The following is a 15614-nucleotide window of genomic DNA, read 5'->3' as shown; positions in this document are numbered from 1 at the left end:
TGTAGCTAGCCAATTGTCACCATGCATTATTGCATTTTATAGCACCCCCACACAAAAATTACACATGTAATTACAACATACAGAGGACACATGAATACCAAACACTTTTCACAACAATAATGTAAGAATTGTACAATAATGACTGTAATATATCTGCTATGAAAATGTTTTCCAGTGGCCCGCCATGGTAGCAAGTCTCACATGACGGCATGTATATTCATCCAAGCACAATGGAAGTAACAAGTAAGTACGATGACAAGTTGATATGACTCCATTTGTAGAATCCAGATGAGTGGGTGTTGCTCCAGTATGTCTAAACAGTTAACAAACATTCCTGTTATAAATGCTAGAGTTGCAATATAATAGTATAGTATTTAAATGCAACAATACATAGTCTCCATTGCATCACTATCAAACGACACTAAGTGGAGGATATTGTTGCATCTCTAGTATGTCTTAATGGCCACCAGCATAGAAAGACAACCTCTCTTGAAAAGCCAATTCCAATTGAGAATTTATACACTGTTACCTGTTTATTGAGTGAAGGTGGCAATAAACAAGTTCCACTGTAATTTATACACGTGATCTGATCCTGTATATTCTGTCAGTGGATGAGATCCACTTGGCCAGGACAAAATGTGACTCAAATGTCCTGGATGATCCATACTCAACCCACTTATGACCCAGTGGCACAATGGAACTGAGTATAGAGAATACAATTATATTTATTTCTAAGATGTGTGGATGTGTGGACACATTACAACACATTACATGTACATACATGTACATACAAGACATGCTAGGTACTGTTTTAGCATTTCAAGTCACCACATTATGTACGGACCAGTCAACAATGCTTCATAGTGCCCATCAGTAAACCTGAAGAAAAGTTACGAAAAATAAAAATTCACATAAGTACAATGAAACCTCATTAATATAGCCAGCAGTGGAACCAAAAAATTTGGCCTGAATAACAAGGTGGCCTTATTAATGAGGTCATAAAGTACTGCTTAGCTATATTTGGGGTCTACTAGAGGTGGCCAATATAATGAGGTGGTCTTATCAAAGAGGTGGCCACTAAGTGAGGTTTCACTGTACAAACAGTTCACAATCACAATGGTGAACAATATTAATGGTTAACAATATACACTGAAACCTGCAGGTCACTTCTTGTGGAAGATTGCTCTCTACACTAAATGACACATTCAGAGATTGTATTTAGATGGATGATACAGTAACACATTGTGACTTCAATACTCGTGATGTGTCAATGCTAGGCAGCAACCATATACACAGCACTGCCAATGCACAACATCACACTTGCTCGCACACACAATTTTGCTCAAGATTTTACAAATTGATAATTAAGAGGTGTGGAAACTAGCTGTTCGCTCGAAAGACTGTGTGGCAGCTGTTTCCTTCTGTACAAGTGGCCACCAAGACAGGTTCACTGTGGATGAAAGCCAGGCATTAGATATTTGGTATTTCATGTGTTGAAGGCATTCCAGGGCTTCCGTAGTCTCAAATTTCACCACAGTTTACCTCAGGCAGTGTTGTGTCACCACTAAACCACCGGAATGCTGTGCTATGTTCATCTTATGTTTGGCTACTGTATTGTAGAACTGAAATGGATACTCTGAAAAATATATCCTATGGATAATGACTTCATCACTTTCTTCATCAGGACCAATAGTGAAACTTTTACACTTTGGGCTGACAGCCAACTGCCTAAGTCTGAAGCAGTGCCTTTGGTGCTCTAACAGATTGGCTGCCCCCTTGCTGCCAGCACTCACTGTCTCATATGCTGTCACACACTAAATTCATCTCTATAGCCAGTTAGAACAGCATTCTTCTTACCTTTTTTAAGGCCGCAAAATGCCTTTAAAAAGCTAGGTCGGAAAATTTTTGTCCCTACGGCCTGAATAATGACCAGTTTTCACTGTACTATTAGTGATTAGTGATCATGGAAGATTATGTATTAAGATACTAAGATATACAAACGCTACAACCTCTAAATATAGCAGTAAATTTTTTACCCTGGTCCAATGTCTCGTAATAATCGTGAGAGACTCTATTGTGACAAATACATGTTTATCATGATATGTGCTAATCGCCTTTTTACAATTAAGTTTTACAACACAAATACATGTATAGTTAAACTCACCAATTGTGACTAAATCCCTTCAACACGAAAAGACAAGTAATGAAACAACCTTGGAGACAACAGCCTCACAAGCCTATTCTGGTGCGTTTATTTAGTAGTAATATAAATTTTAAAGGCGTTATTTACAACAGGACATAATTATGCACCCTTCTATTGTCTCTGTACATACTTGCCTTTTCTTTACTATTCTCATTTCATTTCACAAGACCTTTTGGCAGGGGCGTAGCTTCTTCACTTGAATTAGTCAATGCTTGAAGTAGATCGAGATACTCTAATAGAACAGTCACATTTCTACAAGTGCCATATTTTTATATTGTAAAGTCTGTAAGTAGCTAGTAATTTAAACTATACGATCCGATGCTAAGCAGAAGTTGTAACTATGCTAAATATTGATTGCTGTGTTACAGCTGTTTTGTGACTGCTCTAATAGAGTATCTTGATCGTTTTAATGCAGTACAAGATGAAAGGCAAAGTGTTATTAAGGGTTTACTAGTTAAAATTGGTGGTAGTTGACTGCAGTTGCCTGCCACTAAGAGGACCATCCAGAGAAATTAGAGGGCCCAGGGAAAAGAGTTAAAGAGGGGCCCAGAGGCAAGGAAGGGTCTAGATCCTGACTGCTCTATTAGAGTATATCGATCTTTCTTTAAACAGGTATTCAAGGGGCCCCTTTCGGGCTGGAACAGGGGGAAAAATACTCCAGTTACCCCCACCCCCATGTGGGCGGCCCTGGCCACTAAAATTACAGTTATATTTTAATATTCTGTCAGTAATCTGGGGTTTCTGTCAAAACCATGGAAACTCACCTACTGTTTTCAACAGTGCATTGCTTATTCTAACAAAAAGTATTGAAATTCCATCCAAAAACAGCTTATAGCTGTAAAAAAAGTGCGCGTCCAAGTAAAGCAGAGTTAACTGCGACAAAAAGTAATGATATCATAATGCAGCCGTGTGCGAGGTGTGCAAGTTGTAAAATTAATATTAGCTAATCAGATAATACAATGTTATTGTTAAAGTGTTAATGAGAACTATGTGATGCTGCTATTTTTAAGTGTGTGAGCATCTTCATAAACGCCACACAAATTTAATTCTCAATAAAGCAATGTGTATAGATTCTCTGATAGCAATAATTAGTTTGAGTTTGACCGTCTTTCCTGTATATGGCAATGCTACGAATAAAGGAAAGGTGGCCAAACTCAAACTATTTATTGCTATCAGAGAATCTATACACATTGCTTTATTGAGAATTAAATTTGTGTGGCATTTATGAAGATGCTCACACACTTAAAAATAGCAGCATCACATAGTTCTCATTAACACTTTAACAATAACATTGTATTATCTGATTAGCTAATATTAATTTTACAACTTGCACACCTCGCACATGGCCGCATTATGATATCATTACTTTTTGTCGCAGTTAACTCTGCTTTACTTGGATGCGCACTTTTTTTACAGCTATAAGCTGTATTTGGATGAGTAAATAAATTACACAGATTATCTATACTTTGGATATCTTTATTTGGTGGTCTATAGAAAGAGCAAATTATAAGGGGTTGACAGTTGTTTAGAGTAACCTTACACACCACAGCTTCTGTGCTATTATCAAACACAAGTTCTTGACAGTTAATAGAGCTTTGGCATGCCAAGAGCACCCCGCCATAGCCATCAGCCCTATCTTTTCTGAATACATAGTATCCATCAGGAAAGAACTCAGAGGAGGAAATATCAGATGAGAGCCAGGTTTCACTCACTGCTATAACATCAGGGTCATAATCGTCAAGTAAAACAGCAACGGAGGCACATTTCGCTACAATGCTTTGGCTATTCAGAAAAATCAGCTTTAGAGATTCAATACCGTTGGAATTCAAAATTGAGTTTGGAAAAGAATTTTGGCAGGAATCATTTAGTAAAGAGTTACTTAAATTACTTACACTAGGTAAAAACATGTTATCAGGAACACTGGTTATTAGAGTTGGTAGTGGCAGATGATTGAGGATGATGAGTTATTGTTACAATGGCATTATTTTGGATCATCAAATTCAGTTCACCATTTTATCTCCTACGTTTCAATTCAGTAACCAACTTCTGATACTTTTCCCTTTCTAATTTTGTTCTATCTGGGGAGATATAAACGTTCTTGAATTGATCGTGTTTGCGGAGTCTGCTGGACTGAGACAGGATAGTGCCTCTAATAAGTGCAAAATCAAAACAGACCAATAAGGGTCTTACTTTCAGACCATTTTGTCTACCAAGGCGTGCAGTTCTAGTTAATTGTACTTCTTCAAGACTGAATACAGTTGAGAACAATTCTTGAACCTTCAATTGGTCAGAGCTGGTGTCAGTTGCCTCACTGAAATTGTAGAGAATCAAATTTTTGTTTCTACGTTGTCTGTCTGAGAGTTCATCAAGTATGGTTAATGTTGGTGAAATTGAGGCAGGTGAGCTCACACTTGCTTGGGTATTGGTGGCAGATGGCACTGAAACAGAATTTATCTCCATCTGAAGGTTACTATTTCTATTGAGAAGGTTATCAATTTTAGATGATAATTCATTAACTGACTGTTTAAGAGAGATGTACTTGTCTGAAAGTGATTCAGATGAGTCCTCAGTAGATAGAGGTTCAGCATTATGTGACAGTTTCCAGTCAGAAACGAGTTGCTTGATTTGACTGTTACAACAATTCAATTCACAGTAGTATGATACATTTGCAACACCCGAACATATTTCATAGTTCATAGAACATAATTCTATTTGGCTGTGACAGTAGTCGGTGTATCGTTATGGCGAACAACGAAGAGTTAGCGAAGACAGTGGAAAGTCTTACAGCGAGCGTCAAGTCCATGCAGGACCAACTTACGACGCTTACAAGCGGGGCCACATACAGTGGCGTAAACTCGCAGTCAGGTTCCGGTCTGCAATACAGCGGTACAGACTCCGATACCGGCCTGACCCCCCCTCCCAAGAAGAAGATTAGAGTCGAGGACGACGACGATTCGGAGGAGGAAATGGAAGACGTCGACTCCCAACATGGTCCACTGATCCTACTCTCCGAAGCAGCTGCTGCTTTCTTGGAGGCTTCATTCAACAAGAAGCTAGGCAACAAGTCCTGAGTGGCAAAGGCTAAGGCGAATGGCATTCCGGATTCGCGATGGATAAGATGCGCCTAGTTGGACCCCGTGGTATCAGCGAATTTACCACCTACAGCAAGAGCGGCGGACAGGGCAGCTAGTAGGATCCAGAACTTTTGGTTGGATGCAGCTAATCTTCTTATTTTCATTTTGGAAAAGGCAGAGAACCTCGAGGTACCCGCAGAAGTTATCACTGGGACCCAGACCTCTCTTCAGCTGATGGGCAATGCCAATTACCAGCACTCAATGGACCTTAGGCATGCGGTGATGATGCAACTCAACCCCAAGCTGAAGCAGCTCATTAATCATACAGACTTCAAGGATGCTGCACCTTTTCTGTTTGGGGAGAAATTTGGAGCTATGGCTAAGGAGCGCCTGGAGGCTGCTGAAGTCCTTAGAAAGACCATGCCTTCTGATAACTCCAAACGGGGTTTTCAGAAAAGCCACTTTCAAAAAACAAGTCGCAGAGGTGGCAACCGGTACTACAGCGGCACAGGAGGGAGCCGGGGATGGCAAGGCCCAGGCAACAAAGCCAAGAAAGGGCAGCCAGAGAAATGATTAGGCAGCACACAGACTGCAGTTCATTGTATGACAATGCAAAAAATTTCATTAAAAATTGTTACATCTACTCATGTGTTAAACACACAGACACATTACATACAGGCTCTAATCAACACCATGAACCTGTCAATCACATGCCCAAAATTGGCTGGGCGAGTAGCATTCTTCCTACCAAACTGGGAGGTGCTGACTCAAGACCAGTGGGTACTGCAAACTGTGGCTGGTTATCAACTGGAACTAGTGGGGGCTCCAACTCAGACCAGAGCACCCCAAGCGATAAAATGCTCACTAGAGAGCAAGAGCCAGATAACATCAGAGGTTGTAGAACTACTGGCCAAGGGGGCAATAGTGGAAACACTGGCCTCCCCAAGGAACTATCTGTCTCAGATTTTCCTTGTGGAAAAGAAGGATGGGGGCCAGAGGCCAGTGATAAACTTAAAAAGTCTCAACCAATTTGTGAAGACAGAACACTTCAAGATGGAGGGTCTTCACTTGCTCCCAGACCTCCTACAACCACAGGACTGGATGATAAAGATGGACCTGAAGGATGCATACCTTCAAGTGCCCATCCACACAGACTATCAACACCTCCTCTCTTTTCAATGGGAGGGGAAGACATACAAGTTCCAATGCCTACCCTTTGGTCTATCAGCAGCACCCAGAGTATTCACAAAACTGCTGAAACCAGTAGTGGGCTTCTTGAGGCAGAACAGTTGTCGCCTGATTATATATTTGGACGACATGCTGATGATGCATCAGGACAGGGCTCAGTTAGAACAAATTACCCAACTGACATGCCAACTGTTCGAAAGCCTGGGGCTAATTGTGAACCAGAAGAAATCCATACTGACTCCTACACAGGAAATGGAATTTCTGGGCTTCGACTTATGCTCCACAACAATGAGAATATCAATCCCCACCGAGAAGCTACACAAAATTCAGCAGGATGCACGGCGAATGCTGCACCAAGCATCAGTCTCAGTGAGGGAAATAGCACGGTTTGTGGGGAAGACAACCGCTACCATGAGAGCTATCCCCTTAGCCCCATTGCACTACCGAGCTCTCCAGAGGCGAATGAACTCTGTCCTTCCCCTGGACTACAACCAGGAGGAAATTTCGGACAAGTACAATGCAATCCTTTCACTGAATCCAACCAGTAAGGAAGACCTGGAATGGTGGGTGGCTCTCACAACAGCCCCATTGGGAGCACCACTATGTCAATCAGACCCAACAATAACAATACATTCAGATGCATCCAACCAGGCTTGGGGAGCAGTGTTGGATGGTCAGTCTCACACAGGGGGCATATGGTCCCCCGAAGAAGCAACTCATCACATAAACTACCTGGAGTTGCTTGCAGCTTTCCTAGCAATCAAGGCATTTGGGAAGACTTGGCAGAACGTAACAGTCTTACTGCGAATGGACAACACTACAGCAGTGAGTTACATAAACCAGAAAGGGGGCACGGTGTCCAGAGTTCTGTGCCATTTAGCGATAACAATCTGGACCTGGTGCACGGAGAGGAGTATCACCCTCCAAGCAGAGCACCTTCCAGGTCAATTGAACTCGCAGGCCGACGAGGAGTCCAGAACAGTGAGGAATCGCTGCGCCTGGAAGCTGAACCAATCAGTGTTCCTACAGATAGAGGCAGTAATGGGTCCACTGGAAGTGGATTTGTTTGCATCACGCCTGACAAAGCAACTTCCCCACTTTTACAGCTGGAGGCCAGATCCAGAAGCAGAGGCGACGGATGCTTTCATGCAGAAATGGTCGATCAGTCGAGGGTTTGCCAATCCCCCGTGGTGCCTGATACATTGCTGCCTCACCAAAGTCAGGAAAGAAGCAGCGAGGATAGTGTTAATAACACCTTTGTGGAATACCCAACCATGGTTCCCACTAGTACTGGAACTCCTGGAGGACTATCCTCGGAGAATTCCTCAACAATCAGATCTGATATCAATGCCACTGGGGCAAGAATTTCTGATGCAACAAGGAGTGCCCCAGTTGATCGCCTGGCCTATCTCAGGCAATCCTACACATCATGAGGAATTTCTTCACAGGGTTCAGACCTCATGCTTGCATCATGGAGAGACAAAACTAACTCCAACTATGGGTCCTCATTCTTTAAATGGGCTGGCTGGTGTCAGCAGAGGGGTCGAGATCCCCTTACAGGACCTATAGAAGATGTTGTGAATTTCTTAGCCAAGTTATATTCCGAAGGCTATAAGTACCAATCGCTGAATGCTTATCGATCAGCGATATCATCTACCCATGAATATGTGGATGGAGTCAGCGTAGGAAGTCACCCTACAGTGACACGGCTCCTTCAAGGGGCATTTAATTCTAGGCCACCACAACCAAGATATTCTTCCTTCTGGGATGTTGGGATGGTAATTCAGCACATCAAAGGCCTAGGTGTTAACAAGGACTTAAGCCTTAAACAGTTGACAATGAAAACAGCAATGCTGTTAGCCTTGACCAGACCATCTCGCTCAGCTGACCTGTCCAAACTGAACTTACAGACGAGATCCTTTAAATCAAATGGAGTGGTCTTCCGACCAACCCATCTGGCTAAACAGAGTAGGTCATCAAGACCTATGGCAGACTTCTTCTTTCCAAGTTTCGCCGAAGATACTACCATATGCCCTGTAGCAACACTAAGGGCTTATGAGAAGAGAACAGAAAGATTTCGAGTTGACCTACCAGGTGACTCTAGATTTCAGCTTTTCCTGTCTTGGATAGGACAGCATACCCCAGTATCTAGCAGTACTATAGCTAGATGGCTCAAGTGCCTCATGGCAGAAGCTGGTATAGACATCTCAATATTCAAGGCACACTCTATAAGAGGGGCATCGTGTTCTACTGCTGCAGGGGTGGGAGTTACAACCAAAGATATTCTAGATGCTGCAGACTGGTCTTCAGAGGGAACCTTCCAAAAATTTTACTGCAGAGAACTTAAGAAAGATGATAGAACCACCTTTGGCACTGCAGTTCTATCATCAGAATCATCTTCAAACAATACATGTTGATATGAAACTGAGCCTTCCGAAGTGTAATTTGTAAATGGCTCAGGGCATGAAGTGCCTGCATGCTATTTATAATTACATGAGGAAAGTGAAGTGAAATATCAACATGTCCCACCCCCCTCCCTTTAGTGCATATTAACGTATAGTTGATTCTCATATTTCCCTTCAGGTAGAAGCCATCTAAGGACTGGTGGGATGTCTGTGCAGCAATCATGTAGCAGCTTCTCAAAGAAATTGTACAATTATCATTTAAAATTTATTAATTTTGTACACCATGCAGTAACAGAGAACACGATGACAGAGCAACTACCTACAAAGAGCCAATGGAATCAGACCACGTGCTCCTTTTATAGTCACAACGCATTTTTACGTAATTAGTCTCGTGACTCTTCAAAATGGCTGTCACACAGCAAAATTTGCCACAAATACGGAGGAAAATTTTCCCGTAATTCATCCCGTATTAACGAAGATACGTGGCAACTACGGAAAATGTCTGTAACCCCACGACGAGATTAGTAGTAATCCATCGTGGGACCACTTTTTAGGACGTCCAGACGTAGTTACCCGTCATAATATATCGTATATACCTAGTTACCCCCGTCATGGAAGTGCTGTCACGTAGCCGCGCACGTGATCCCCAAGGATACTCGAGGTACGAAAATCGGATATTCATTTAAATATAAAAAATATATGAAAAGTAATGAAATTCTGGTCTTCATATTCACTTCCGTCAGTTCTTTCATACAGCATTCACCGTCCTTGGGATTGCCTTCCCAATTTCTTTCAATTCTAGTGTACATCGATTGAAAATATTAAAATGCAACAACTCTCAACATACCTCTTTTGCATTCATCACTTTCTGTGCTGGTGTAAATCCTTTCATCTTAAAAATTCTAAACAGGATACATTACTATATAGTCTGATAATCAAGAATTTTGTACGTACTGTCACATTCTCTGCTCTAGTGCCATCTAATTTTGCTACTACCAGCAACTTTGGTGCCACACTCTACACACCATGAAAATTGATGCAGATCTCTCTTATACTTGTACTATAGTCTGCTTTTCCTTCTAAAATAGTCAGCATTCTTCCAAGAAATATTTCACTCTAAACACAAAGTTTTACTTATAAAATAATCATTCAAAAGTGCTGTACATACCATCTCACTGATAGTAAATCTTCCTCTTCTACTAGAAGCACTCAAGTCCGTTTTCTCTTGCATAGTAAGCATTTCTTCCGAGAAAGATTTCAATCTATAAACACACAAGTTTTACTTATAAAATAATCACCAAAAGTGCTGTACATCAGGTCTTGCTCTTCTACTAGTACTCTAGTCTACTTTTCTTTCTTGCGTATAGTCAGTATTTCTTCTGAGAAAATTTTCACTATAAATACGAAGATTTATAGATACAATAATCATTAGTATTCAAGAACTCTGTACATACCATCACAGTGCTGGTAGGTCTTCCTATTCTGCTTGTACTATAGTCCGCATTTCTTTCTTCAAAAGTAGTCAGCATTTCTTCTGAGAAATAGTTTACTCTAAATACAAAGATTTAAAATCTTTAGTATTCAAGAATTCTGTACATACCATCACAGTACTGGCCGGTCTTCCTATTCTACTTGTACTATAGTCCGCTTATCTTTCTTCAAAAGTAGTCAGCATTTCTTCTGAGAAATAGTTCACTCTAAATGCAAAGATTTAAAATCATTAGTATTCAAGAATTCTGTACATACCATCACAGTGCTGACAGGTCTTCCTATTCTACTTGTACTGTAGTCCACTTATCTTTCATCAAAAGTAGTTAGCATTTCTTCTGAGAAATATTTCACTCTAAATACAAAGATTTATAGAAACAATAATCACTAGTATTCAAGAATTCTGTACATACCATCACAGTGCTGGCAGGTCTTCCTATTCTACTTGTACTGTAGTCCACTTATCTTCCTTCAAAAGCAGTCAGCGTTTCTTCTGAGAAATCAAATAGTTCACTCTAAACAGTGTTTCATACCTAAAATAATCATTCAAGAATGCTATACATACCGTCCCACCACTGGCAGTTCTTTCTATTCTACTAGTACACTAGTCCGCTTTTATTTCTTTCAATATAGTTAGTATTGCTTTCACTAAAGTTTTACACAATAATAATCATTCAAAAATGCTGTACATACCATCCCACTGATATCAGGTCTTCCACTTCTACTAGAACTCTCGTTCACTTTTCTTTCTTCCAATATAGACAGCATTTCTTACAAGAAATATGTCACTCTAAATGCAACGTTTTACATATAAATAACCATTTAATGTTTAGTTACGCTACCACTCACCTATTTACGTGCTCTGTTCCTCGGATCTTCATTCTTCACCTCCAGCAATCCATTGATTGAGGAGGGGGTTTGGTAAGTGCCAGGGGGCCTCATCTGCCATGGTATATATGGCCTAGGTAAGGTTATGTAATTCCAGCGGGGCCAAAGTAGGAAGTACTTTTGGTTTATTGATGCTTGGGTAATGAAAGAGTTTAGAGCAGAGAGGCGTCTCTGTCCTAAACTCTTTACAATAGAGGCAAACGGGAGAACCTAGTGGATAAGGCAGATATCCTAAGTGAGGCCCTCTGGCTGTCTCAGACTCCTCTAAGGAGAATGGACGAACTGCTTATAGCAGCAGTAGATGATGTGTTGACCTGCGGGTCACCGCTAATTTGTGTCACGTGGCTTTAGCCAGATTGTGACAGCATCAACACCTGTGCGCAGGTGCCAGATTGTGATGACAGCATCAACACCTGTGTGCAGGTGCCAGATTGTGATGACAGCATCAACACCTGTGCGCAGGTGCCAGATTGTGATGACAGCATCAACACCTATGTGTAGGTGCCAGATTGTGATGACAGCATCAACACCTGTGTGCAGGTGGTAAAATGGTCAGGACGTGACGGTTTATTTTCAGAGTTGTCAATATCCACTGTTGAGAGTGGCACTGTGTGAAATAGCATTAACACGTGATAGTAGCACTGAGGTCTCTCTATGGTGGTTAGCTGGTTGGTACTCTATAGCTGGGAAATGTTTGATAGTGCTCATGACAGAGTGTGTCTTCTTGTGGATGGGAGAGTGTCTCCTAATACTGATCTGGATGGGAAAGCGTCTCCAGCTAGCAATCTGGTTGGGAGTGCATCTCTAGTTAGCAATTTGAATGAGAGAGCTTCTCCTAATACTGATCTAGATGGGAGAGCATCTTCAGCTAGTGATCTGGTTGGGAAAGAGTCTCTAGTTGGCGATTTGAATGGGAGAGTGTCTCCTAATAATGATCTGGATGGGAGAGCATCTTCAGCTAGTGATCTGGTTGGGAGAGCGTCTCCTGGTAGTGATCTGGATAGGAGAGCGTCTCCGGCTAGCAATCTGGTTGGGAGAGCATCTCTAGTTGGCAGTTTGAATGGGAGAGCGTCTCCTAATAATGATCTGGATGGGAGAGCATCTTCAGCTAGTAATCTGGTTGGGAGAGCGTCTCCTGATACTGATCTGGATGGGAGAGGCAAGCAGCTGTTAGCAACCCAATTTCCTGATGGCACTCTGAACTGGAGGGGCTTGTCTGTGACTGCAGGCAGGATAAAAGAGCATCTCTCCTGACAAAGATTTGAACTGCGAGCATCCCTCAATAGCAATCTCTACTTGTGGTAGCAGCTGGCACGGTGAAGGAATCCAGGCTGGCACAGTGAAGGAATCCAGTCAGACCTACAGCTGAAGAACTCGCAACAAAATGCATATGATAGTACAGTCTTTCATGTAAATGTTTAGAGTACAACAACAACAACATTATGTGTCTACTTAGCTTGCTCCACTGCTTACACTACATATGTATGTAAGTACCACTATTGACAATGGGATACTGACTAGAATTTTTTAACTGCCAGCATACCATGCCAATTAACATAGAGTACCTGTGTGTAGTGAAGTTTGTGAACTGTTTAGTGGGTAGGGACAGGGTGGGAAGATTTGTTACAACAGGTATGAATTACTGCCAACGTGTTCTGCTCACTTTGTTGCGCATGCGTTGTTCTTATTAGAGCCCACTGTTGCATGCTAATATTTTGGGTACTTGCGCAGCCTACACTTCACAACATTAACTGTGTTTAATAACTTAAACTTTATTTAATGTTTAGTTACGCTACCACTCACCTATTTACGTACTCTGTTCCTCGGATCTTCATTCTTCACCTCCAGCAATCCATTGATTGAGGAGGGGGTTTGGTAAGTGCCAGGGGGCCTCATCTGCCATGGTATATGGCCTAGGCAAGGTTATGTAATTCCAGCGGGGCCAAAGTAGGAAGTACTTTTGGTTTATTGATGCTTGGGTAATGAAAGAGTTTAGAGCAGAGAAGCGTCTCTGTCCTAAACTCTTTACAATAGAGGCCATAGGTAGGTCATGATATGTATTATGTATATCGTGATCTACCCCCCCAAGCATCAAGGTTATATATTTATTTATTTAGACCATGTAATGTGCAGAAATGATGATGGTGGCAACATCTAGTAATATGCAAGATAAGCTATGCTTGCAGCATACAGAAGATGATGATGATGATGTGCAAGCTGAGCAATGGTGACATACAAAACAAGCAGTAGCAGTGACATACGTTGGTATACGGACAAGCAATGGTGACGACATACATATCAAGCAAGTGTGACAACATAAACATTAGGAAGACATAACGTACACGCAAACTAACATGCAACTAACAACCCAATGGTGTGCCCCGTACCAATTGCCTGGCAAAGTTGTGGAACACATCCTAACCATAGAGCTACAGATATATGACGAAGACACTGTATCGTGTACACATTAGAGCAAGCACTGTGTTTTGAAACAATTCCTGTTGAAGATGTATAGGTTGAAGTTTCCTTTAATGACAATAAAATGGACTTTTCTTTGGGACTATTATAAGACTCAAGGGGTATGGTGTGCAAGAAGCTGGCACAACACCGTGAAATTACTATGCAAAGTTCTAACATGTACTTGGCTGCTTTTCAACATACAATTTATGATAACCATGTGTTTGTGTTGTTGTTTTTACAAAGCAACTCTTATTATTTCACATTTTACTGGAGGGGTACCAATAGAGAAATTTCTGAACCGATCCAATATAAAGCGATATACTGAGTCAGAACACGGATACCGACCCAATATAATAAAGAGCAGCTATACATTTAGATTAGAGGAAACTGAGAAACTTTAACTTGCCATAAGATACACTTAGTAAGTAGTTCCAAGTCCTAACAATCACTGCCAATGGTTGATTGCCTGTGGTGGTGTGGCCTCAATTAACAGCCCAGACCGTGAGGCACCCACAAGTTTATTTTTTATTATTATTATTTAGTGCGTGCTCCCACCAAGATAAGTCCAAATCACTCTGTATTTTTAATGGCTTGTAGAGATGGCTGGTTGTTTCAAGCTGTGTTTCTAGTTTATTCATCCCATGGTTGCTTTTTTTTTTTTTTTTAATTTCTGTTGTTTTTTTTATAGCTCTCCACTATGATCATTTTTGTGTGGTTATAACAAAGAATGTTTGCTATGCGCATATTTCTATAGCTTCTCGTAGCGTAGCACTTCTTTTCAAGGATAAAACTACTGTTTCCCCGGCTTTGTTTGCTATATAACAGAGGGTATAATGCGGCTTTACCATGGCAAAGACTATTTCGGTATATTATATTGATTTTTGGCGGCTATATTGAGACCAACCGATATTTGCAAAAGACAAAATCGCTATATTGGCCACTGATACGATGTACCGGTACATCACCACTGATTGCATGCAAATATATACAGTGTGTATGGGGACAGTGTGTAAGATTATACTAGTACACCAATTGGTGTTATACTGTTGCTTACCCGATGCAGCATCTTGTCTGAGGCCGTTTCGCGATAGTCGTGGTGTTTGTCCTCGAAGATTCTGATTGATGCCCACCACGTGATTTCCCTGCATTTTTGTTGATTAGGTGGCGTCCGACGAACTGGCTATGGTATGAGGTGGAGCTGTAGTTACTGTTGGTATTGAGTCCAGCGGCGTCGGAGCTGTCCCAGGCGACAGTGACACCATGCGTGGGCCAAGGTAAGCAACTTGTAGAAATGACCCTGAAGGCGGCTACTAGCATTGTAGTATCGCATCTTGTCGCGTCGTCGTCCTGTCCGGAATACTTGTTCCCTTAGGCGGCCCTTCCTCCGGCGTTACAAAGCTCTTCGCTTGTTCAATCCAGCAGTCGACCTTCCCAAGGACGACGACCCTCCCTTTCCTCAGCCAGCGAGAACTACGAGTATTCATCTTGAAGATTTAAAGTCACTGTAACTGGCAAGATTTGTTACAACAGGTATGAATTACTGCCAACGTGTTCTGCTCACTTTGTTGCGCATGCGTTGTTCTTATTAGAGCCCACTGTTGCATGCTAATATTTTGGGTACTTGCGCAGCCTACGCTTCACAACATTAACTGTGTTTAATAACTTAAACTTTATTTAAAGTGTTGTACATACCATCCTGTTGACAGGTCTTCCTATTCCACTACTACTGCTTTTTTTTCTTCGGGAATATCTTCCAAGAAATATTTTCAAACATGTACAATCTCACTGCTGGCTAATCTTTCTCTACAAGTATCGTACTCGGCTATTCTTCCTGTCCAATGTTGCCATCCAGCATTTCTCAAAACAATGTTACACTCTAAATGCTTAGAACAATCATCTAAGAATGTA

At 41.4% G+C, this 15614-nt stretch overlaps 2 long non-coding RNA genes across 2 annotated transcripts; both read right to left on the bottom strand.

Moving 5' to 3' along the window:
- On the bottom strand, positions 1 to 2612 carry LOC136260156 (uncharacterized). The gene is made up of 3 exons (XR_010703441.1): positions 2165 to 2612; positions 808 to 879; positions 1 to 313 (listed from the first exon to the last, which is right to left on the bottom strand). It is a non-coding gene; the product is annotated as an uncharacterized lncRNA (long non-coding RNA).
- Positions 2613 to 9526: 6914 nt separating this feature from the next.
- On the bottom strand, positions 9527 to 15613 carry LOC136260107 (uncharacterized). Its single transcript, XR_010703420.1, has 11 exons — positions 15399 to 15613; positions 11052 to 11148; positions 10924 to 11006; positions 10772 to 10873; positions 10617 to 10713; positions 10471 to 10567; positions 10325 to 10421; positions 10039 to 10264; positions 9825 to 9986; positions 9718 to 9772; positions 9527 to 9668 (listed from the first exon to the last, which is right to left on the bottom strand). It is a non-coding gene; the product is annotated as an uncharacterized lncRNA (long non-coding RNA).
- Between the last annotated feature and the right edge of the window lies 1 nt (position 15614).

Source organism: Dysidea avara, chromosome 1, assembly GCF_963678975.1.
Source record: "Dysidea avara chromosome 1, odDysAvar1.4, whole genome shotgun sequence".
Taxonomy (NCBI): Eukaryota; Metazoa; Porifera; class Demospongiae; order Dictyoceratida; family Dysideidae; genus Dysidea; species Dysidea avara.
Note: the sequence above shows the minus strand (reverse complement) of the source record. Positions and strands in the feature narration are given on the sequence as shown.